This window comes from Humulus lupulus, chromosome 9 (genome assembly GCF_963169125.1).
Source record: "Humulus lupulus chromosome 9, drHumLupu1.1, whole genome shotgun sequence".
NCBI classification, from domain to species: Eukaryota; Viridiplantae; Streptophyta; class Magnoliopsida; order Rosales; family Cannabaceae; genus Humulus; species Humulus lupulus.
The window spans coordinates 79,309,239-79,333,771 of NC_084801.1; the positions used below are offsets into that span (position 1 = coordinate 79,309,239).

The 24,533-nt window shown below is 38.3% G+C and overlaps 1 long non-coding RNA gene across 1 annotated transcript; it reads right to left on the bottom strand.

The window, feature by feature from the left end:
• Window positions 1-254: 254 nt before the first annotated feature.
• On the bottom strand, window positions 255-704 carry LOC133800598 (uncharacterized). Its single transcript, XR_009876539.1, has 3 exons — window positions 619-704; window positions 370-405; window positions 255-293 (listed from the first exon to the last, which is right to left on the bottom strand). It is a non-coding gene; the product is annotated as an uncharacterized LOC133800598 (long non-coding RNA).
• Window positions 705-24,533: the final 23,829 nt, after the last annotated feature.

Here is a 24,533-nt window from a genome sequence, read left to right on the forward strand (position 1 = left end):
TTCCCCTCTCATATTTTTCCTCAAACTATTCACTATCAGCAGCCCCCAAGCTGCAGCCACATGACTTGAAAGAAATTTCCACTCAAAATAGGTCACATCATAACAGAAATATTATTAGACATAAATATAAATAAAAACTATAGCTAACACAAGCTTGTACTAACTTTGGTACAAATAGAAAACATGAAAAATATTTCAATACATTTACTACTTTATTTTCCATAAACCCATACCAGCTTTTCCGTGTCCTCATGATCAAGATGTGACAAATATATCAAAGTCTCCCTCATGATCTGCAACAATAATAGCCCATAGAAATTTGGTTAAGGAAAGTTGCCATAATAAATAAGAGTTCAAGCAATTTTATACCTTAATTCCCTTTATTACATCCTCAAGAGTAATAACCTATAACAGAGACAAAAAAAATAAGTCTGGATTAATAAAAAAAATGTTTTGCAACTGTTAATGAGAACACAAAATAGTAGCACCACCAAATTGCATTATTTAACTTTTTTTTTTCTGTATTAGTAATTTATTTCCCTTTTGTAGAATAAATAAAAGAGATCATGTTGGACTTCACATTAATCAATATCTAAAACCAAAGTTAAAAATAATCACCTCAATTAAAGTAAGTCCAAATGGCTCAATGAAGGCTGGATTTATGAAAACACCCTACCAAAACAGAGATACTCAAATCAGGTTGAAAAACATACCTCATAGATAAAAGAAGTGATAGATTTCAGGGACACATGCACACATATGATATGTGCCTTTGTTTTTGCTGCTAGACGATAGATTTCAGGGACAACAGATTGCTTATGACGTTTAGGATATGCAACTTGACCATATAGATCATATTTGTCAATCAACTTAAGAATTGAAAGAAGCACAGAGCTATTTGTGCTAGGCATTTCGTCAATATTGTCACGGTTTCCCATTATTAGCGTCTGTATCAATAGGAAAACAAAAAGTGAGATTGCTAGGAAGTCATGTAAAACTATTGTATTTAAAGAAGTTATGTAACAGGAAACAAAATTTCTAAAAATTACACACGATATAGATAACAGGAAACCATTAAACCAGTAGCTTGTATGCCATTACACAAGTTCAAATTATAAGAATAAATAAAAGTGAGATCAAGAAAATGCTCAATATGGAATATAATAATATTTACTAGTTATAAATTAAAACAGATAAGCTGGTAAAACTATATAAAAAATAAGTTCAAATGGTAAATTGAACAACACGAGTTATGCTCAAAGCTTTCTCTTTTCCAATCCCTAACTGCAGTCGCCATCAAGATTAGAATACATTATTAATGTAATAGAAGTTCAAACCAACCAGAACTAACCTTTGAACAAACATCATTAGATGCCCCAGACTGCTTGAAAAGCTTTCCAAAATAAAATGGTATCAAGTCACTAATGCACACTCCCCTAATAACTATACAGTGTCAGATTGATTTTTCAATATAAGAATATCACCTAAAATGGTAATGGCTAAAGAGCTACAAGTGAAAAGCTTCATCAAACATGTTTAATAAAAATAACTCATTGAATTAGGAAGCTAACCAGTACACCCAACAAATCGTCAATGTTATGTATCCAGCATTCCTAGAAAAGGACTTAGCAAGAGACTTCCATGACCCATCCAAAGTTAGCATCCTTGCTATAGATATGCCAACCTAAATCATTTACTATAAATAAGAATTCAGGCATACAATGGAACCATGAAACACAAATTTTACTAAAAGGAGCAAGAAAATTTCTTGAGCTTGTGAAACAGAAGTACCAGAACAGAAGACAGACCCAGATATTTAAAGCTTCATCACTGATGAAAAGACCCCAAGCAGCAGCCAAAAGTAAATCCACCTACAATGAGATTAAAGTGAGATTAACCCCATATTTCAAAAGTGCAAGACTTAAGTGAGGTGCCAAGTTTCTATTGCTTCTGTGTTGTGCCCAGTCTGTGAGCAGGTGGAGGAATCGCATCAGCACCTTTTCTTTGATTGCTGGTTTTCCCAGCAAGTTTGGGCTCTGCTCAAAGGGTGGCTGGGTACTGGTATTTGGCCTCTTCAGTATGTTGGCTGGAAAGAGTGGTTAGATATGAAGCCTAAGAGTTTTCTACACAGCTTTTCTATTGATGTTTTGGCTGCTGCGGTTTATGGTGTGTGGTTTAATAGGAACTCTTGCATTTTTTCTGTCTGTTCCTATACTCCTTTGTATATAGCGAGGTTGATTAAGCAGGCTGTGAAGTATAGATTGAATGGTAGGCTGAGTCAAAAAGTCCCAAGGCAGAATTGTTCTCTAGCTGCTCTTATTAAATGTCTATAATCTGTTAGCCTTTTGAGTTGGTTTTGAACTGGTTGTATTTGTTTGTTTTGGTGCAATATATTCCTTTTTTCATCAAAAAAAAAAAAAAAACTTGACACATGATTTTTAACAACTTCAATTAGTGCCTGAACAAATCAATATATGGGAATGAGCATACATAAGATGCAAAAATAATTATATAAATATGACTCATTGAGATTCATCCATACTTATTAAGATATATAGTAGGGATTTTGATTCCAAACAAGAACAAACAGTGACTATTTAAGAAAAATGCTCAACTTGAAGCTAAGAACACACATGTATGTATATATAAATCATCCAAGTAATCCCCAACAACCCATAAATCATTTACTTGTATTAAAGCTGTTTGTTGAAGTAAGAACTAAATAAATTGATAAGATAAGTATATTTGTTCAAGTAAAACTGAAATAACCCCAAAAAAATCAAACACCAACTCTAATGAATGAAAGCCAAGGAAGAAAGAGCTTACCCCACAGCTCAACAACATTTTCCAATTTCTAAAAACAAAATCTGAAATAGAATTGAATAGAGAGAAGTTAGGGCAAGAGATTGAAATAAAATAGAAAGATTTAGATTTTACCCAAAATTGCAGAAAAGAATGATGAGAGACTTGGATTTCTAAGAGAAAAATCTAAAATGACAGAGAGTAATCTATATTCATAATTCTACTTTGGTTAGGAGTGCCCAGCAAGAGTAATAATTGCACACTTAATTGCTACATTTTACCTAAAGAGATGAAATGATAAAAGAAAAATTATGCCAGGCATAAAGAGTATAAGCAAGGGAAAATGATTTCACAGCACAATAAGATTAAAACAAGAGGAATTATGTATATGTATAAGACAATGTACAGACATGGGTTTCACAAGTCTATTTATTAAAAGTAGGGATAAGTATATTGTTGGTTCAATAACAAACATAGAAAGCTAGGTCAAGGTTTTATGTACAGAGAAGATTCACTTCATCATGGTGAGCTCTATTAATAAATCAAGTTCAAACAAACACTCAATTGAAATTTGTAATGTGTCTTGACAAAAATTGATTGGCTCGGACAATATTCAATATTCAAATTTATTACTTACATAAACTATATTCAATTGTATAAAATTCTCGGTCATGATGACATATATATTTATTTTATTCATCATTTATAATTTGTATGTTCATCCCAAATCATAAATCTACCATGTTCATTACCAATCCTACAGTGGACTATGGTATTATTAGCCCTTTTCTTTGTTTTTTCTGTTCTGCATCACAAAGAAATCTATGGCTCATGGCATAGAAGTTTACCTGCTCAGTAATCTAAAAGAAAGAAATGCTACTATATATATGTATATGTGTTGTATGCACACATGTTTTGTTATTTCTCTAGCTTTGAATATAATATAAAAAAAATGAAATTAGATTATAAATCACCCTAGAAGTTCACCCTATATTTATATATTGATTATATGAAATTTGTATAAAAAAAACTCACCTCACAAAGATGTTCTTGCTTCCAGCAGGGGAGAATCATTATGTGCGGCAGAGATAGACTAGACAACCTGAAAAATGACCTCCGTTGTGTCCTCCGGAAGCTCTCACCGACGTCGTGTGCTCCAGAGACTCGCGTGAGGCAGAGAATGACGAGACGAAACTAGAAATTAGTGAGTGAGTGGTTGTGTAGACGAGAGTGAGTGGAGGAGAATAACGTGATTGTGTAGACGAAAAGAGAAAGAGAAAAAAAGAGAAGCTGAGAAGCAAGAAAGAGAAGCAAAGAAAGAGAAGCTGAGAAGCAAAGAAAGAGACTAGGAAACCAGAAAGAAAGAGAAGCAAAGAGAAGCAACGAGAGGCAAAGAGACGAAAGAAAGAAAGAAAGAGAGGCAAAGAGACGAAAGCAGAAATTAGGGATTCAATGAGGCTTAAGGGTTCGGAGGCTGAGACTAGTTTACTGTGTGCTTCCGTGTCTCTTATTTTCATTTGGCGCCTAGTTATATATTTCATATGGCGCCAAATGAAATTTCACATATGGGGCCGTGTGTTTTTTTAATTGCTTATTAATAGAACTTTTAAATAAGTGTTATTTTTTAATGTAATATATACTAAAAATTGTTGTAGTGGTTCCAGCAGTTTCTCAAACCATCTGAGTTAAATAATACCCCTGCCAAATAACCAAACTGCCCCTTAAGCTTAACCTCTACCCTTAAGTGACCCAAGGGCACTTTTGTCATTTGTTGTTTCCCTCTTATCCCTTGAGTATTCCTATAAATTTCGTTTAATCCCAACATGTCTCAATCATTACTAAATAACCACCTGTTACTCAATAATTCCCGAACACATATAAGATTCCTAAAATACCCCTAGACTCCTCCAGAGCCGGGTATTTGACCACGTTGTGACTTTCTAGCTAAACTGCTCCCTAGGACTATCTCGGATCGTGCATCTCAAATATATCACCACTCGCATGTGGTGACAATCACAATATACACAAGTATTGCTTTTATGCCCTCACCTGGCTAAAATTACAAACATGCCCCTAATGACCAAATGGGGCCGACATGCATATTTAACTCACCTAAACATGCATTTATAATCAAATACTCACCAAAGTCACATATTCACATAATAAATCACTCATTGCCCTCCAGGCACGCTAATCAAGGCCCTAAGCCTTATTAGAACATTTGAGACTCTACATGTACTCTCTAATTAACCTTTTTTGTTTATCCATAACGATTGCATTTATCACCTCTACTCCATTAAACTCCTCTAAAAATAGTTTTTGAATTCTATTTGTAAAGCTATAACCCCTCTTTTTCATATTTCATTGGCTAAAATAAGAGACAAAACCTTCTAAAGAACTACCTTAATTTTATATCAAAACGTTACTTGTTCCACATGTGGTAGTGTTCAAGTTGGATCAAGCACAATTTCTTAAGCTAGTTTAGATTTTGACCAAGAACCATTCTTGCAGATACTTGTAGCTATAACCTTATGATCCAACCATGATACTTGAGGATACTTGACATTGCCCACTTAACCATTACTTTATTACTACATTAAAAAATATATATATAAGCCGTTAGTGGAATTTTTGCTTTTCTTAACTAAAGTTTTAGTGTAAGCTCATTTAGTCAAATTGTTATTTTTTGTAATTTTTAGTTATTTCTGTCAATGAATTTTTAGAAATAAATTATACTAAATTATTTATGGACAATATATAGTGTAGCTCTTCATTCAATCAGAGTAAGTCACTGATCAAATGATGATGTTTGAGATTTTGCATATTAGATCCACGCTAATGGCTCCTTAAACCATTTTCCTTACTTTTATTAATTTGTACAAGATATTAATTTTTATATATAAATATATATATATATATATTGAGTACTATTAGGTAGTAATTTATCATGATATTATTCTTGCTGAAACTAATTAAACTATGTGTAACGACCCAAATTCGCTAATAAGGCTTAAGGGCCTTGATTAGTGTGCCAGGAGGGCAGGTTGGGATTTATGTGTGATTTTATGAATTAAATGCATGATTATGATTTAAACCATGTTATTTGGCTATTTGTTTAACTGAGATGCATGGCTATGTTTACTAGTATGCATGTAGGCTCGGATCGTGTTAGAAGGGCATAATTGTAATTTTGGCCATGTTGGGCATAACTGTATTGATATGTGATAACTGTATTCTGTGAATTGTACCACGTGGGTGTGGTTGTATTATTGTGATGCACGTGCCGAGACGGTTCTAGAGAGCTAGTTAACTCAAGAGTCACAACGGGATTTCTATACCCGGCTCGGGAGGAGCCTAGGGGTACCTCGGGAATTTTATGGTTGAGTTGAGATTTAGCGGGTAATGGTTATTGGAGATTTAGTAACCTGGGTAACCATTAGTTACTGCTGAGAGTAACAAGTTTTAGAAAGAAAATGGTAGAAATGAAATAGAAATGAAAAGACTTAAGTACCCTTGAGGTTTAGGTGGGAAAGGATAGGCAAGGAGGGGCAAAATGGTCATTTGGTTGGGAATTAGATAAATGGCAGCTGGTTTTATGGGGTACACGATTTGGGGCTTAACCATTTTGGTCTTGATAGTGTTTGAAGAGAAGAGAAAAGAGAGGGAAAAGCTAGGGCATGAGGAAGAAGAAGAAGAAGAAGAGAAGGAGAAGTTGGAGACCTAGGAGATGAAGGAAGCTTAGGGATGGATTCTCCATATGAGGTAAGGAATTTTATACACATTTAAGGCTTGATTATGTTATGGGTTAAGAATTTGAGCATGGGTTAAGTTTGATGTTTGAGTTTTTATTTTTTCTGAAATTGAAATCAAGGATGTGGATTTTGGGGATTTGATTGGGTGTTTAGATGTTTTGGTGATGTTTATGGGTTGTTGGATGGTTTATTTGGAGTCTTGAGTTGGTTTTGGGGCTTGGGTGTGAGTTTGGGTTGATTTGGTAAGGTTTAGCTCGGAGAAAACGCAGGAGGAAAACCCAGAATTCTGGGTCTGTGAAGGCGTGCCGCGACACAGGTTTTTCGTGCCGCGGCAAGGGAGCCTCTGACTGATGGGTGCCGCGGCACAAGGATGTGGTGTCGCGGCACAAGGCTAATTTCAGGGCATCATTTTTAGGCAATTTTAGGCCTTTGCTCCGGGGGTTCGGGGGATGCCTCCGGGGTGTTGTTCTAAGGTTTTAGGGGTCCCGAGAGTGCGGGATTGGTCCCGGAAAGTGGTTTTGGGTTGATTAGTAATGAGGGATGTTTCTTGTGTGTTGTGACTAGGTTCTTTGAGAGGCTCGTGCTAGAGGACCGTGCTCGCGGCTTTAGTGCATCAGGAGGCTCGGAATGCAGGTAAGAAAACTATAACACCCGAGGTTAGGGCATGGCCCCAGATTGTATTATGTGCAAATGTTTAAACTTAAATGAATCATGATGTGTGTGAATGATTAATTCGAATGTACTATATGTGTGATTATGATGAAATGAGCGGCCGTGGGCCGAGTACGGCGTAGGCCGGGGCGGCCGTGGGCCGAGTACGGCGTAAGCCAGGGCGGCCGTGGGCCGAAAGTAACACCTAGCACATGGGATGCTATATTCAGGGTGGGACCCAAGGGATACATGAGTTATCCTCGCGGTGAGAACCGATACCCCAGGCTTCGGTAAGGCTCTGGGGCGGCTTGGCCGTGTTTGCTTAGTCTAATGATTGACTTGTTTATTGTGGATTATCTGTTATGATAAACTGTATACATTGCATATGTTATGTCCTGCATGAGTTTTCTTGCTGGGCTTCGGCTCACGGGTGCTCTGTGTTGCAGGTAAGGGCAATGACTGAGTCAACCAACCATGAGTACGGAGAGCGTGAAGCGACGTGTACATGTTTGGCCTGCCCGACTGCTTTGGTTGGGGGTTTATTCGAAAATGGCTGTAATAATCTATAATTTTATAATTTCTCAAACTGTAACCTTATTTCAAGATGTAATTAGTTTTCAAACCTTATTTTGGGATCCCAACTGTTTAATAATAGAAGTTTTGATGAAACGATGCATTTTCAAAGATTACAGCCTTAACTTTTAATTAGTCACACTTTTGTTTCAAAAACCTCAGTTAGCGAGTTCATTGCACACTGTTTTGTCTTAAAAACTCACTTAGTAACGGCTCTAAGGAAGTAAGGTGCTACAACTTGGTATCAGAGCGAGCCAAGGTTTATTGGTTCTGGAGATCGACCGAACATGTACGCTCGCTGTCAGTGACAAGCTCGACTCAGGGTTGGTTGGTATGAATGATTGACATGTTTGAATATATGTTTGAATGCCCTGTTTGCCTGCTTATTTATATGGAGCATGAGGAATGAGATGACATATGCATGAGATACTGATAGGGCCTGGCCCTTGACTGTTGCATGTTGAGATCAATGTGTGCTGAATAACATTATTATGCATGTGGATGAAAATTGGCATAATGGTTCGCATATTGAGCGTATGTGGTTAGTTTTCTGAATTAAATTCATATGTTATTTCTGTTTACTGGCTTGTATGAAGCATGATGAGTGTGGATACACTTAGTGGTGATAGAGATTTGGTAAGCTATATGTATATCATGGTGGACTTGACCTAGTATATGCTTGGGTGTGCATTATACCTGTGGATATTTGGACCTAGTGGTGGTTTGGTTCAGAGTAGGAACCCCAGAGTTCAGGTGTTGGCTCAGTTTTGACAGGTGGAATTGTGTTGTTGGTTCCTAGAAGGGTTTGGGGACCTGATATTGTGTTGAAAGGGGGGTTTTTAGATATAAGTTGGAGTTGAAATCTCCAGTTACCCCTGATTGTAGCAGCAGAGGGTCACTAGTGTGTGGGTAGCTGTGGAGTTGTTAGTTGAGACGGGATAGAAGAGCAGCGGATTTCTCTGGGGAAATAGCTGATTTCGATGTTTTAACAGTAAGGTGGCCAGTGTTGGTCTACTGTGAGGTATGGACAGATAAGGGTATTACATGAAAGGCTTAAAGGGTGTTAACCTCGGGTTTTGAGGAGAGTTCGAGTTGACAAGGAATTTATCAATAGATGAGCAGAGTTAATTCCACCCTTGGTTAAGAGGATGAGAGATCCTGATTAGAGGGCTGTGTTAAATATTGAGGCAGGGAGATGCCTGGATTTGGTACTCGGGCGGAGGTACTGGCTTAATGGGTTGGAAAGAACCTAGTTGATGAATGGTTAGAAGAATTTTAAAGACATGATTAGAACCGTGGAGACGGGCAAATGTGTGAGTCTGGTTTGGACTGTTAGGGGTAACAACAGCGTAGATCAATGGGTTTGGTGATTTGGATAGTTCATTTCGGAAATTTATACAGATGGATGTATCTGGGATTGGTGGCGACCCATTTAAGGGCATGAGATCTGAAATAGCCTAAGGCATTTGGGCTGCTTTGAGGAAAGAGTTTTTGTCTGCATGTGGATGGCGGAGAGGGCCATATTGTTTGAGGAACTGATGGTTGATGTATAGAGCATGAGTGCTAGAGCCGCAAGGGCGGTGCTTCCTTTGATGGAATTAGTGAAGATAGATTCGTGATAATCAAGTTGAAAGAACCCCGGATAATGTTGTGGCTTTTGGATTGCCAAGAAAAAGGGGAAAAGTCTGACTGATAAGACGGTACTTTTGTTGATAGAACGCAGCGAGGTCGGATTCTCGATTGTTGAGATAGAAGGACCCCAGACAGTGCTTGGGCACATAATTTGAGATTTGAAAGAAGCCTGATTGGAAAGGTAGATATCGAGATGGCGACAGGAACCAGGAGGTTAATTGGTATGCATATGAGGAAGAGGATGCCACCTGAGAGGAGGTCAGGTGAGGGCATGACTTCTACGTAGAAGGACTCGAGATGTTGGGATGGATTTCCCATGGTGAGGGAACGGAGAACCAGAGTACAGCGATACATTCAAAGTTCAAGGCCGAGTCCTCAAGGGTGAGTATGTATCTGACGAGCTTATGCTTTGGTCATGTAGCGAACTGGAAGGATTCGGTGTTGCGAATGCTCCGAGAGGGTGATGGACATAGAGAGGGTGCCTCTATGGTGCCATTCGAGAGGCTGAGGACAATGATACTTATTGAGAAGGAATTAGAAACTCTGGCAGATGGATTGTTGAGGATGTCATCTGGAGTACGTAAAGGAGACGGAGCTGATCAGTGGGAAAATTATGTGGGTATGCAAAGGAAGATTTAGGGAATACTTCAAGGTCAGACTACGGATAGGATTGGTATAGGGAGTGTTGTAAAAGACGGTTTTGGACGACAGAAAGTCTATCGAAGCAATTGAAGGAATCTGAGCCTGGTGTAGCCAGTGTGTTATACTGCGGGGATTGTTGGCATCGTCGGGTTTGAACGAAAAGTACAATGTTGGGTACCAGTGGGGACGATGTCTCCAAGAGTTGATCTACGACCTGGTTATTCCCAGTTGGAAACCAAGGATAGAGACATTTCGGAAAATTTTCTATTCTGCACCGGGTTGGGAGTGAGGAGTTGGTAACAAAGATTCTAGAATGGTTCAAGCTACAGCAGCACAGGTAAGTTCTTTAGGCTGAGAATGCGTGAACGGTATGGGTAAGTCCCTTCAAGCTCACGAGCAGTACATATGGATTACTCCCAGACGGAAATGGTGAGCAATGATTATGCGAAAGACGTTTGTACCCAGAAGGCAGAGTCTCAGGTAAGGTTCTACGGATTGTTGGTTTGAGCGTCGTCAGGAGTACTCAGATTAGAGCTGCAAGGAGGAAGGACAGGTAAGAGAAGAATTGATCTGAAGCCGCAAAGAAGCTAATGAAGAACGTTCGAAGAATTGAAGGCATAACAAGACTGGTAAGCGCGTCATCTACTGCACGAGCATCTCTGGGAGACAACTACATCAGAGACGAGGGGAACAGTAAACTCGAGGTTAGACGGACTGAGTGGTATCAAATCAGAAAGAAATTCAGAAGACAAGGTGTGATTGTTTAGTATCTGCTAATGCGGGAGTATGCGTGTGATTTGGTTAAGTAAAGAGTGATTTCATAAAGGACCTGATCCATGGTAGGGTTATGGAAATGTGGGAGTGCATTACGGATTGTGCACGCCCAGGTGCAGTTGGCGCGAGTGTGGATCGAACCTTGCGGGAGGCGACAGAATGGATCATGGTTGATACACTTGGAACGTTAAGTCGACTGTTGTGTATGGCATAAGGTACTTGAGTTTTGGGGTATTAGTAAGAAGGTTAACGTTGAGGCCCAGTTGTGGTGAAAAGTAGCAGACTGATGATCAGTGTTTGAGTTCTCGATTGGACGAGGGGAAATTTAATTGGAGGCGGAACTCCTAGCGGTAAGGCGCGTGTCAGTCGGGGAATAGCGCCATAGATGGTATTGGGGTGGTCAAAGCAACGACTGAGATCGGCATGATGTTAATAGGTGAGGGTTAGCTGGTGAGCGTCACTGAGCTATGGAATCCGAAGTGTTGACTTGAGTTGAAACAGGGAAGGACCCTGTCATGGTGGTACAGTAGGATACCAGGATCGAGTGAAGGATCCAGGTAGGATATGGTTTTGAATGAGGATTCTGAATGGACATCATTCTACCTCCTAGGGTACGTTGTACCGGGAGGGTTGAGCGGGTGACAGAGTTTAGGTGATGTGGTAGTGTATCATGGGAATAGACCACATTAGACCTTAAGTAAGGTATTTGGACATGAAAATTTTAACTCAGTTGTTTGAGTTAATGTTGGTTGGGTTGAGTGAACTGGCTTCAGGACGGAGCGTCGATGATATCAAATTGAGACCCCTTTAGTAGTTTAAATTTTGGAATGGACTTAGAGAACGAAAAGAACAGAGTGGGAACCTAGAATTATCAATTGATTGCAAGTGGAATAGCAGCCTGAAAGTTATCAGACATCTTAAAGAATTGAGCGCTAAGTAGGCGGATACTGGAGGTATTAAGGGAAGCGTAATCCCTGATGAGTTAGTCGTGGTAGCAGTTGCTGGTGTCTGGTTAATGAAACACGACATAGGACATGGTAAGAGGTAAAGGTTAGTGAATACTACGTTTTGGCATTGGTTCAGAGTGAAAGCCAGACAAGTGGTTGGAATTGTTAAGGCAAGAGTGTCTGCCTATTTGAAAGGATAAAGAGCTTGTGAATGGTTAAATTATGAGGAAATAAAGCTCCGGAAGGAAAGAGTTCCATCTCTGCGTAATAACAGACGAGGATCTGTGAGGCGTTCAAAGAAAGAAGGGAGAGTTCTGACCCTTGATTCAACATAAAATTTCGAAGTTGTACTAGGTGTTAGGCCAGCGGGGCCTACAAGCTGATCCCACCTAGTAGAGGTGATGATGTTTGAGTATCTATGGAATTAGGAATAAGACAATGAATTGGTCATTGTAATCTAGGCAGACCCTGGGCTTCGGCAGGGTTGCGGTGTTAAAGAGGGGCTATCGAGAGTATGGCTATTAGACGAGATCTTGCGAGCCAAGATTGTTACTCCTGTAAGAGTGTTGTTGAAAAGTAAAGTAAAGGCGGTGGACCTTGGAAGTTATGGTCAGAACTGCAGGTTTATTGACTGATGTGTTTGGATAAATTTCGAGGACGAAATTTTTATGAGGAAGGGATAGTTGTAACGACCCAAATTCGCTAATATGGCTTAAGGGCCTTGATTAGTGTGCCAGGAGGGCAGGTTGGGATTTATGTGTGATTTTATGAATTAAATGCATGATTATGATTTAAAGCATGTTATTTGGCTATTTGTTTAACTGAGATGCATGGCTATGTTTACTAGTATGCATGTAGGCCCGGATCGTGTTAGAAGGGCATAATTGTAATTTTGGCCATGTTGGGCATAACTGTATTGATATGTGATAACTGTATTCTGTGAATTGTACCACGTGGGTGTGGTTGTATTATTGTGATGCACGTGCCGAGACGGTTCTAGAGAGCTAGTTAACTCAAGAGTCACAACGGGATTTCTATACCCGGCTCGGGAGGAGCCTAGGGGTACCTCGGGAATTTTATGGTTGAGTTGAGATTTAGCGGGTAATGGTTATTGGAGATTTAGTAACCTGGGTAACCATTAGTTACTGCTGAGAGTAACAAGTTTTAGAAAGAAAATGGTAGAAATGAAATAGAAATGAAAAGACTTAAGTACCCTTGAGGTTTAGGTGGGAAAGGATAGGCAAGGAGGGGCAAAATGGTCATTTGGTTGGGAATTAGATAAATGGCAGCTGGTTTTATGGGGTACACGATTTGGGGCTTAACCATTTTGGTCTTGATAGTGTTTGAAGAGAAGAGAAAAGAGAGGGAAAAGCTAGGGCATGAGGAAGAAGAAGAAGAAGAAGAGAAGGAGAAGTTGGAGACCTAGGAGATGAAGGAAGCTTAGGGATGGATTCTCCATATGAGGTAAGGAATTTTATACACATTTAAGGCTTGATTATGTTATGGGTTAAGAATTTGAGCATGGGTTAAGTTTGATGTTTGAGTTTTTATTTTTTCTGAAATTGAAATCAAGGATGTGGATTTTGGGGATTTGATTGGGTGTTTAGATGTTTTGGTGATGTTTATGGGTTGTTGGATGGTTTATTTGGAGTCTTGAGTTGGTTTTGGGGCTTGGGTGTGAGTTTGGGTTGATTTGGTAAGGTTTAGCTCGGAGAAAACGCAGGAGGAAAACCCAGAATTCTGGGTCTGTGAAGGCGTGCCGCGACACAGGTTTTTCGTGCCGCGGCAAGGGAGCCTCTGACTGATGGGTGCCGCGGCACAAGGATGTGGTGCCGCGGCACAAGGCTAATTTCAGGGCATCATTTTTAGGCAATTTTAGGCCTTTGCTCCGGGGGTTCGGGGGATGCCTCCGGGGTGTTGTTCTAAGGTTTTAGGGGTCCCGAGAGTGCGGGATTGGTCCCGGAAAGTGGTTTTGGGTTGATTAGTAATGAGGGATGTTTCTTGTGTGTTGTGACTAGGTTCTTTGAGAGGCTCGTGCTAGAGGACCGTGCTCGCGGCTTTAGTGCATCAGGAGGCTCGGAATGCAGGTAAGAAAACTATAACACCCGAGGTTAGGGCATGGCCCCAGATTGTATTATGTGCAAATGTTTAAACTTAAATGAATCATGATGTGTGTGAATGATTAATTCGAATGTACTATATGTGTGATTATGATGAAAGTAACACCTAGCACATGGGATGCTATATTCAGGGTGGGACCCAAGGGATACATGAGTTATCCTCGCGGTGAGAACCGATACCCCAGGCTTCGGTAAGGCTCTGGGGCGGCTTGGCTGTGTTTGCTTAGTCTAATGATTGACTTGTTTATTGTGGATTATCTGTTATGATAAACTGTATACATTGCATATGTTATGTCCTGCATGAGTTTTCTTGCTGGGCTTCGGCTCACGGGTGCTCTGTGTTGCAGGTAAGGGCAATGACTGAGTCAACCAACCATGAGTACGGAGAGCGTGAAGCGACGTGTACATGTTTGGCCTGCCCGACTGCTTTGGTTGGGGGTTTATTCGAAAATGGCTGTAATAATCTATAATTTTATAATTTCTCAAACTGTAACCTTATTTCAAGATGTAATTAGTTTTCAAACCTTATTTTGGGATCCCAACTGTTTAATAATAGAAGTTTTGATGAAACGATGCATTTTCAAAGATTACAGCCTTAACTTTTAATTAGTCACACTTTTGTTTCAAAAACCTCGGTTAGCGAGTTCATTGCACACTGTTTTGTCTTAAAAACTCACTTAGTAACGGCTCTAAGGAAGTAGGGCGCTACACTATGTATATAAGATAATAGAGTGCTACATGCATACAATATACATGTTATTAAGTATTTTTTCTTGACTGATGTTCTTTTTTATTGCTTATTGTTATCAATTATTTATATTTTTGTTTATCAATATAGATCTCCTTGTTAATGTATACATCTTTGAATTTTTGAAGATTGTACTAGCTAGCTAGAATCACTAATACTACTACTTAATTTATTGGGGAATAAATTATGTTAAGATTTCATCTCTTATGGTAATTTATTTCACATTTCATGCTTAGTTGGTCATTATGAAATATGAACCTCAAATACAAATTATCGATTAAGCAAGTACCATATTTTATTCCTCAAAGAACTTACAATGTGACAAATCTAATACTTACTAGAAAACTCAAAACCAGTTCTTTATTATTGTTTTAGTGCTTATTTAACTCGATCATGTATGGCCTAAACTCATCGGTGCGGCGAGCCATTCATGAAAGACTGGATCTGTAAGTCACTAATCTTATTTTTTTAGTATGTTCGTAACTGTCACGTGATCCTAATATCCTAATCGTTCAGTCTTGTCACATTTCTTTATGCAAAGTCAAAATTTATACATTTATGTGGAGTTTTCATTCTAGCATAATATGGACTTCTTAGTGTTTTCTGGAATTTGCTTCTTCAATTAATTCACACTTATATTCTTTAGTTAAAGTAGAAGTTCATTTACATTTATTATTCTATTTTACTTTTCAACCAAGTATGCTTAATTGGGTGTCGACTATTGTCTTCATTATACATCAACAAAACAGGTAACAATGTCTGTTATTTAGTTGACCTTACTGTAGCTTTCACTTGTTTTGATGATCAGCTTGGAAGTTAAGATGATTGGAAAAGCACATAAGATGGGTCTCTTGACAACCACATACGCATTCAACCAAGATGAAGCAGTGGAAATGGAAAAAGCTAGGGCTGATATCATAGTAGCCCATATGGGACTCACTACATCTGGCTTTATCACCATGAAAATAGCAGTCTCATTGGAAGAAAGTGTAGTTCATGTACAGAAAATTACAGATGCTGACCACATAATCAATCCTTGTGCCATTGTCCTCTGCCATGGAGGTAAGTAACATCCCATTGGAAGAAAGTGTCGTTCGCGTACAAGTATTTATTTTATTTCTTAATATTTTTTTGTTAAATTATATTTGATCTGATTGTGTTGGATATGTTCATAACTGATTTTGAGCTTAGACTAATAATGAATACCATCTTTAGTGTATTTTGCTTCTGCTTTAGTGGATTTAGTGTGATTATATATTATTTCAATAAATTAATTTTTGTGTTTATCTTAGTGAGCATTGGAGGCTTGTAATATTTGATTATGATCATCAATTATGCTATTATTTGGATTCTCTTGGTAATTTCCCACCAGACGAAATTAAATCCCTCATTTCTCGGTAATAATTCAACCTATTTGCTTTTTACTCTTGAATTCATTTAAAACTCAACTATATCTAAATGTTTATGTATTTATGTTGCATAGTGTCTTTCAACGTTTGCGCACAAATAATGGGAAAACAAAGGAAGTTGTGTGGAGAAGTGTTAAGTGTCCTCGTTAACTAGTAAAATCAGTTTAATATGGATTCTATGTTAAGGATGATAAAAGACTTTGTCATGAATGAGGCACCAACGAAATGGTTAACTAGTAATGTAAGTTAATAAAATATTTATAATTAAAGTTCTAACATTATCTCAATATTCTCATAATGTAATAATTTTTGTTTCAGTGTGGCAGGAAGAACTTACACAAAGGAAGAGATTAGTGAAGTACAAGAAGAATGGGCAAAATACGTCATGGAGTTTTTAAATACTATATGATAAGTCTATTCATATTTTGGCTAACTAATTGAAATATGCATGAGATTCATTATTTTGGATAGTTAGTTCAAATTTAGTCATATTATTGTAAATAACAATATTCTGGACGTTTTGTATAAAAACATGATTTTTTTGGGATAAATATGCATATAATATGTATATATTTAAAAAATAATCACACACCATAGGTTGGTTATAACTGACCTACCATGTGTTACATCAAAAGTGAGTTATTGGACCGACCTACTGTTTGTTACCCCATATGTCGGTTAGCGACCAACTGACCTACCATGTTTTGACATCGTAAGTCACTGCATGGGAGGTCGGTTCTGAACCGACCTATGAATGTTTTTAGGTTGGTTTTTAACCAACCTCCCATGTGTTTTTTGTACTAGTGTTAGGAAAACTATGGCTTCTATCTCGGAGAAAGAGTCTATTTTTTAATCACATAAAACATCATCATTTTGTAGTATCGATCTCTTCGTTTTTGTATAGATAATTAATTAATCATTATTTTATTAAAAATATAATTCAAATTAAAACTGATATGTTATAACTATTTAATTATTTAATTTAAATCATATATAAAAAGGAATAATTAAATAAATGATTAAACAAATAATTTGAAATTCAAAATTCAAATCCCTGGGATTCGGGAATCCCTGTGAGTGTCGCCCCACATATTAGGGTTTTTCCTAATTTTTTGTTTGTTTTATCAACTTTTAAGATAATATATTTATCCCAACATAAATATCTCTTTTATTATCTCTTATCTTAAAATATCACTTTTAAATAAATAAATAAACATCTTATTTTAAATAAGATATTTATTATTCTCTCTCTCTATATATATATATTAATCCAAACAAGATTAATATTAATTTTATCCTATAGTTTTTCAAAATAAAAACTATATAGGTAAATAATTAATCAATTGCCTATAATTATCACATAATTATTTCTTGGCCCAAGAAAATTAATTCGTTTGCAATTAAGTCATTCTCTTTACAAATATTTCTTTTGATATCCTTACTCTCGTGTTTACCGAGTTTTTTGGAAGCTATAACTATTTTAAGAAATAAGGGCTAGAAAGAAAGACTGAAAAATAAATGAGATCACAGTTTCTACGTGGTTAGGGCGTTAATGAGCCTTAGTCCACATGTCACTTGTATTAGGCTTTAGAAATGTTTGACAATGGAGGTTTTCTGCAAGTTCAGCAGCGTTTTGCTTACAAGACAAAAATCTGGGATCCTCGCTACAGTGCATAATTGCCCTATTTATAGGCAGTCATGTCACTCGGGCCAGATTGTTCTGGGCGCAATAAGGATATAACTACAATTGTTCGCTAATGGAGTCATAATACAAGAAAGGTGACATAATTAAGGTCAGTTAATCTAGGCCCATTGGGTCGGCTTAGGCGTGTTGAAGCCTTAAAATTGTCCTTTGTATGTTAGCACAGACTAATCCGCTTGAGGTATCGAGGTGATCGCGGGCACATGATCTGTCAGAGTAGTGGTAGTACTGTTTCCTTGGAGATGTGTAGGTTTTGTGCATACTGTCATTTTGCAGGTAAGTTAGGTAGACCAACTTTTGGATTTCTCAAGGGCATGTCAGCATAAGGGAACACTAGGCTTGTACTATCTGGACATATCGTCTAGGTTCATTTACCAATATACGGGGTGGCTACTAAAGTCCTGGTTCGTTTACAAGGATGCGAGTTCATTTGTGAAGGCAGATATCTTAATGGAAGAGACCTCACCTGGATTCTTGATAAGATCCGTCTCCTAGAAATAATTAGTCTGCCACCATAATTTGCATCCCGAAGGATGTAGGTTGGGTGTGATCGGGAAGGTAATTCGGGCCTGCATCTTTGTTCCAGTCCTTTTATAATGCTCGAGCCACTTGCCCAACATTGGGCTTGGTATGGTCTGCATTGTCAGGGTTTCCTCGTTCCTCATTGACTTGGCTTGGTTGGGCCCAGGCGTCTTTTGAGGGCCCAAGGACCCGTTTGGCCATGCCACATGTCATAGGTGGAAAATATGGATAACATTTCCCCCCAATTCTTCATCAGTGTTTGCATGGTGGAGACTTGCATTCTTTCTCCCGAATCAATCACAAGTATCCTGGTTCGTTTACTTAAATCCTAGTTCATTTACTTACTTCCCGGTTCATTTACTAGGATCCAAGTTTGTTTACTTGGGGGCGATTTGGTCGATCCTTGTCCTTTCACATTCCCAAGGTTCTACACACATTCTCCAAGTTGATGGTGCATCTCTACCACTCGCACCCTAGAAATCGGGTGAGAATCTTTTGATGACTAAGGTGACCGATTAGTATCAACACATTTCTCGAAGCAGCCCATCTGTGCGAAAAGTTGCGCTGGGGCACTCGAGTGGGCTGTGTAATTCTTCTCCACTATCCAGATCCATCCGATGGGGATTGTTTTGGGATTTTCAATGTGGACCGTTGGATGAGGTAGGTGCAGATCGTGGACTGACAAATCCATGATTTAGTTCTTGATTGGGCCAACTAATGTCCCTGCACAGTCTGGGACCGTCGGATGAGGATAGTCTTGGGAACCTTATCATGGACCGTTGGATTGAATAATACTTTTCTTTCCTATAAATACCTCAACAAACTCACTTCCACATTTTTATAGATGCCAAATTCTCAATCTAGAGAGCAGATAGCTAAAGCCTCGTATGTCCAAAGTCGCCGATGAACTTCTCTGGCGGTTTGTGTATCTTCAAGTCCGTTTGTTACCGACGAAGCCTTTTTTCACTAAGCAAGAAGAAATTTTTTTCTCGACTGGCTGGTCTAGAAGCGTCGACGAACTGCCGCACTGTCTCCTTGAATTCAAGACCGAATTCTTGTCGACGTTATCGCCTAAATTCAAACGAATTCTGGATCCATTATCCAACTGTAAGTTTTCTAGTCGTTTCTGTATTTCATTTGGTCAATTTTATTGACATGTTGTTTTTGCGACGGTATTGTCATTTGGGCTGCTGTAACATTCCAAAAATGCTAATAAGATTTAATGTCTTGATTAGTGTGTCGGGAGGGCATAATTGGATATATGTGTGATTAATTGGTTAAATACATGACTACATGGCATGCATGATTTGTATGATAATATGAGTATATTTATATGCATGTTTATGAGTATTAAATATGCACGTGGGCCCGTTCTTCTTTATAACGGCATGCTTATGATTACGTTGCGGGCATGAATGTGATTATATGAATTAAAAAATTAAGACCACATTATTATGCGGGTATAATTACAGTATTCGTCTCGAGGTGATCCTAGTGAACGGATTAGCGAAATAGTCGCAACAAGGTTTAATACCCGACTCAAAGTGAGCCTAGAGGTATTTTGGGAAACTTAATTTATATTTGAGATTTATTGATTAACGAGTAAATATTTGGAAATTAGTTGGGCAAGACGGGACTAATTGGGAATTTGTAGGATGACTCATGGAATTAGCGGGAATTAGGGTTAATGACTATTTTTCCCTCATGAGAAATGAAGGCGTTGGGTTATCTTTAGGGGCATATCGGTCTTTAAGTTCAGAGATATAGTTCAAAAGTTTATGAATTAGGCTAGAACATATTAGAACACTTGTCAGCACCCACTCCCTCACTCTCATGTTCTCTCTCTCTCCATCTCTTGTGCTTGGAGGCTTAGGGGAAGTTGTTGAAGGAAAATCTTAAGAATTGAGCTGGCAAAATATAGGGAATTAAGCTACAAGCAGGCAAGGTGACAGTTGATGATCAAAGTCACCACTGGGGTAAGATTACAGACTTTAATATGATGAATTTCTTGTTGGGTTATGAGAATGCTTAAGGATACTTGAGTTGGTGTCTGAATTTGGGATTAAAGGAAGTTTAAGCCAGTGTTTTAGACCATATGTGTTATTTGTAAGGTGATATTGAGAGTTATGGACCTAGTATTGGCTTAGGTATATGTTTGAATGGACTTCTATAGCTCTGATTTGGGGGAAAAATGCAGAAAGAAGTTGGGATTTCTTGATTCACGGGGGCACGCCGTGACCCAATTTATGGGCATCACGACCCGCGTGACCCAGAGGCCCAGGGGCTTGCTACTTCGTGAGTGCGTCGCGACCCTAAAGGGGCAAGTCGCGACCTGCATGCCCTTAAGAGTTGGGGTTGGCACCTCTAACGTGAGGGCGAACCGCAACCCTTAGGGCTAGGTCATGACCCTCCTAGCCAACCTTAGCCAAAATAAGTTTTTGGGCTTGGGTACATAGACCTAAGCACTCGGGATGAATTCTACTACCCGGTTTAGTAGAATTCGAGGTCACGGAGGCTAGTATTTTATTCCAAAGCACTTAATTGGATTAGATTTTAATAGTTATCCATTTTCTCTTGTGACTAGGGTTACCATTAAAGCTTGGAATTGAGGATCGTGTTCGAGACCGCTATATACCTTTAACTCAAGATCTGAGGTAAGAAAACTACACCTAGTTGTGATTGGGGTTGAGATCCCCTATAAATGAACATATGTGAGATTGTAAATGTATTTGTGATTGGAAACCTTTTATAGGCAGTTTAGCTCTTGCTGCTTTTCATTGCGTGCCTTGCAACTTGTATGTCTGTTATGTTTGATGTGAAAATTCAGGCTAAGGGAGCCAGGGCTGATGTTAAGCGTACTAAATGTAGCTCGGCCTAAGCGAGCCTGGATCAACTAAATAAGTAGAGAACTCAGACTAAGGGTGCTGACACGTAATTTATTGTATTAACATTGAATTATGTGCTCGAATTTAACTATTACTATTGCTTAGCTTATTACTTATATTCTGCTGTTGATTGAGCTGGTTGATTTAAAGTTTATTATGCACATTTTTTTGTTATCTATGATTGTTGAATTTAGTTTTCTTGATGAGCCTTGGCTCACGAGTGCTACATGGTGCAGGTAAAGGCAAGGGAAAGTTGGACCATCCATGAGTTGGAGAGCTTTGGGGTTTGGGTGTACATCGGCAGCTGCTTGACCGCCACGGCTGAGGGATTTACAAGGACTAGAGCCAAAATTTGTATTTTTCCTTTTAGGCTGAGGGTTGTATCCACCTTGTAAACATTATTTTTGGGATCCCATGTACCATACTCTTATTTTAATGAAAGTCAACCATTTTACGATCAAAATCTTTTAACCCCAGCCTGCCAGTTGACTTTAAAAACACATTTATGTTCAAATGACTTGATTAGCAAGTCTTGCACTATTTTAAACACACATTGTAATGGTCTTAATAACCTAGGGCATTAAAGCCACGACTGCTGTGTAGGGTGGTTCTAGGTAGTGGTAGAGATGAATGGTTGGGTTTCTAGATGACACCACAAAACATAGATAGTTTGATTGGGGTAGCGGGATTGATTGTCCAAGATCATTGAATTCGGATGCCTCGAAACCGTTAGGGCAAATTAGTTTATTAGTATTTTAGATCCCAACTTATGTTCCTGGGATCTCTGTTGGTCCTGGATCTAGGTCCAACGGGGACTTCTCCTGGCAGTTTTAGGAGAATCCTTATACCTTAACCAATTTTCTTCGGTTTTGGTGCTAACTACTTAGCTTTCATTTTTCTTGTCGCTTCTAGGTTTTTCACCATGAGTCGTGGCATTAATTTGCATCTTGAATATGAGGTCCAAGTGGGTCTTGTAGTCCTAGAGAGGCATAAGCTTCCCACTGGCAACACGTGGGAAATGGACGGGGAAAAGAATGAATACCTGAAATACTAGATTTGGAATGAGCTAAAGAAGGCCCTCGGAGTAGAGTCGACTCCAGGGCTCTTTTACAACAGAATGGCCCGGAGAGAAGAGTAGGCTCATACTGGAGCAGGCATGTTCGGGGCCTGAAGCATAGGCCATATCTGTGCGGGAGCTACTCTCCCGCTTCACGACTATTTTTCGTGGTTCCTTAACTTTGTGGGGATCACGCCTTTTCATCTTCTGCACCAAGCGTATTAATTGCTTGTGGAATGGAACATATTTTGCGCTTTGTAAAGATTATGGGGCCCACCATTTCGGAGGTGTTGTACTTTTACAAGCTGAAGCCGCAACCTGATTCTAAAGACAAAATGTGGGACAGGTTTTATAAGTTGAAAGCCCGTGGCATTAGTCTGGCTCCATTCAACACATGGAAACATGCCCCAGATGTCTGGTACTACTGGTTAATGTCATCCAAGTTCCTTCTAGAGAAGAACCCCACTTGGTGCTGGACTTCCAACGCGTGGGTAAGTCTTCGTTCTTCATTCTTCATCTATCCCTTTGTCTAGTCTGTTGGAAACTGACGTTTCTATGAACAGGTCCATACACTCAAACACGGCTCACTAAGTCGATCCTGGATCGAAAAAATTATTATGCCACCCTTATTGCCGAGGAGCTAGATGTGGGAGGCTTCATGACCACAGAGAACGAGCGGTTGGTCAAGTTGATTGTGGCCCACCAATGAATAGATGGCCCTAGCTTCTAGGGGTTGCAATGCGAGAGGGATCCTGCCCTAAGAGGGGACCTGACCCTTGTTCACATCGAGTCAGTGGAGGCTACGATCAAGGAAGACGCGAAGAATATGAGAAAAGGCCAAGCGCATCATCATTAAAATATATATATGCAAGTGCACGAAATCGATTCAAGCAATATAGATGATAAAAAGAGTATCGTTCCCACAAAGATTATTTTCTCATTACCAACAATTGTTCCTTAATTTCAATTTGGCAAACAAAGTTTAGATGAATGAATTTAATTTTAAAATTGTAAAAAAAATTATGAAAAAAATAACTAATTACAAGATGAAAGTCACTATTAAAATGACCTAGGGTATTAATTTCATCAACTTTTCATTCTACTAATTTTATTAATCAGTTCTAAATTTCTTTCCTTCTATTCTAATAGCAGGTTACCATAAATCGATTCTTATTCTTTTTCAAGATATAAGATCTCAACCTATATGCAAGTTTTCTACATCTCTTTGATAAACTTAAACATATAGCAGGCATTAAGCATGGAGACCTAATTACTACACAAGTCATATAGGTACTTTCCTCCAATATGTAACCTATGTCAATATAATGATAGCATATTCAATTCTTATCTTTCAAATTTTGAATCAAAATCATAAATCAAGCAAATATTGATCAAGTATTTACTAGCATTAAACACATATTATAAAGATCAGAATAGAGAAAAAATCAATAGAACATCATACTTAAATTAGATAGAAATCTAAGTGACTACATTAAACCCTAGATAAATTTTTTTAGTTCATATCAGACATCACTAAACCAACAAAATAATAATTCAGAAACATAAGATTCACAAACTTAAAGAAGAACTAAAATGCAGAACAACTAGTCTAAGAATCAAAATTGGTCTCTAAAAAACATAATTAAAATCTGACCTAATGACCTAATTAATCCCCAAATCTGAATTTATAGTAAAAAAATCACGAAGGATTTGTTTTTCATATGCGGGTCGCGACTTGGCCTTCTCTAGGTTGCGGCCCGTGTCAATTTTTGAAGCATTCCGAGTCTCTATATGTAGAGTCCAAGAACTTTACTTAGCTAGTTAGATAGTAGTAGTAATATTAATAGCTAGTGGTAGTTATAGTAGGTTTATTACTGTGGATTTTGGTCCAAGCCGGGACTTAGTTGAACACTCATAGTAACACTTGTAGATTTTATAAGTTTAACCTATAGTTTAAGAATATTAATTATAACCTAAGGTTTGATTAATATGACTGATTATGGAGATGATAATTATTACACTATAAGGTTTAGATAGATCCAATAAGATATTAACACTTGTCATGTGTATGTTTAATGAATAATTAAGTATTTTTGAGGAATAAGTTTATTAAGGGTAATATTTGAAAATCCTAGAGTCTGCTAGCAGCTTTGAAATCGTTAAAGGACTTAGTCAAGGCTGTTTACTCAATTCAAATTAGCTGAAAAAGTGTAATTACGTGTATAATATTTCAGCGTATGCCGACATATCGCAGCTCTAGGGGCGATATATCGCCACACATGGATAGAAAAAGCACGTAACTTCGCACGACCACCTC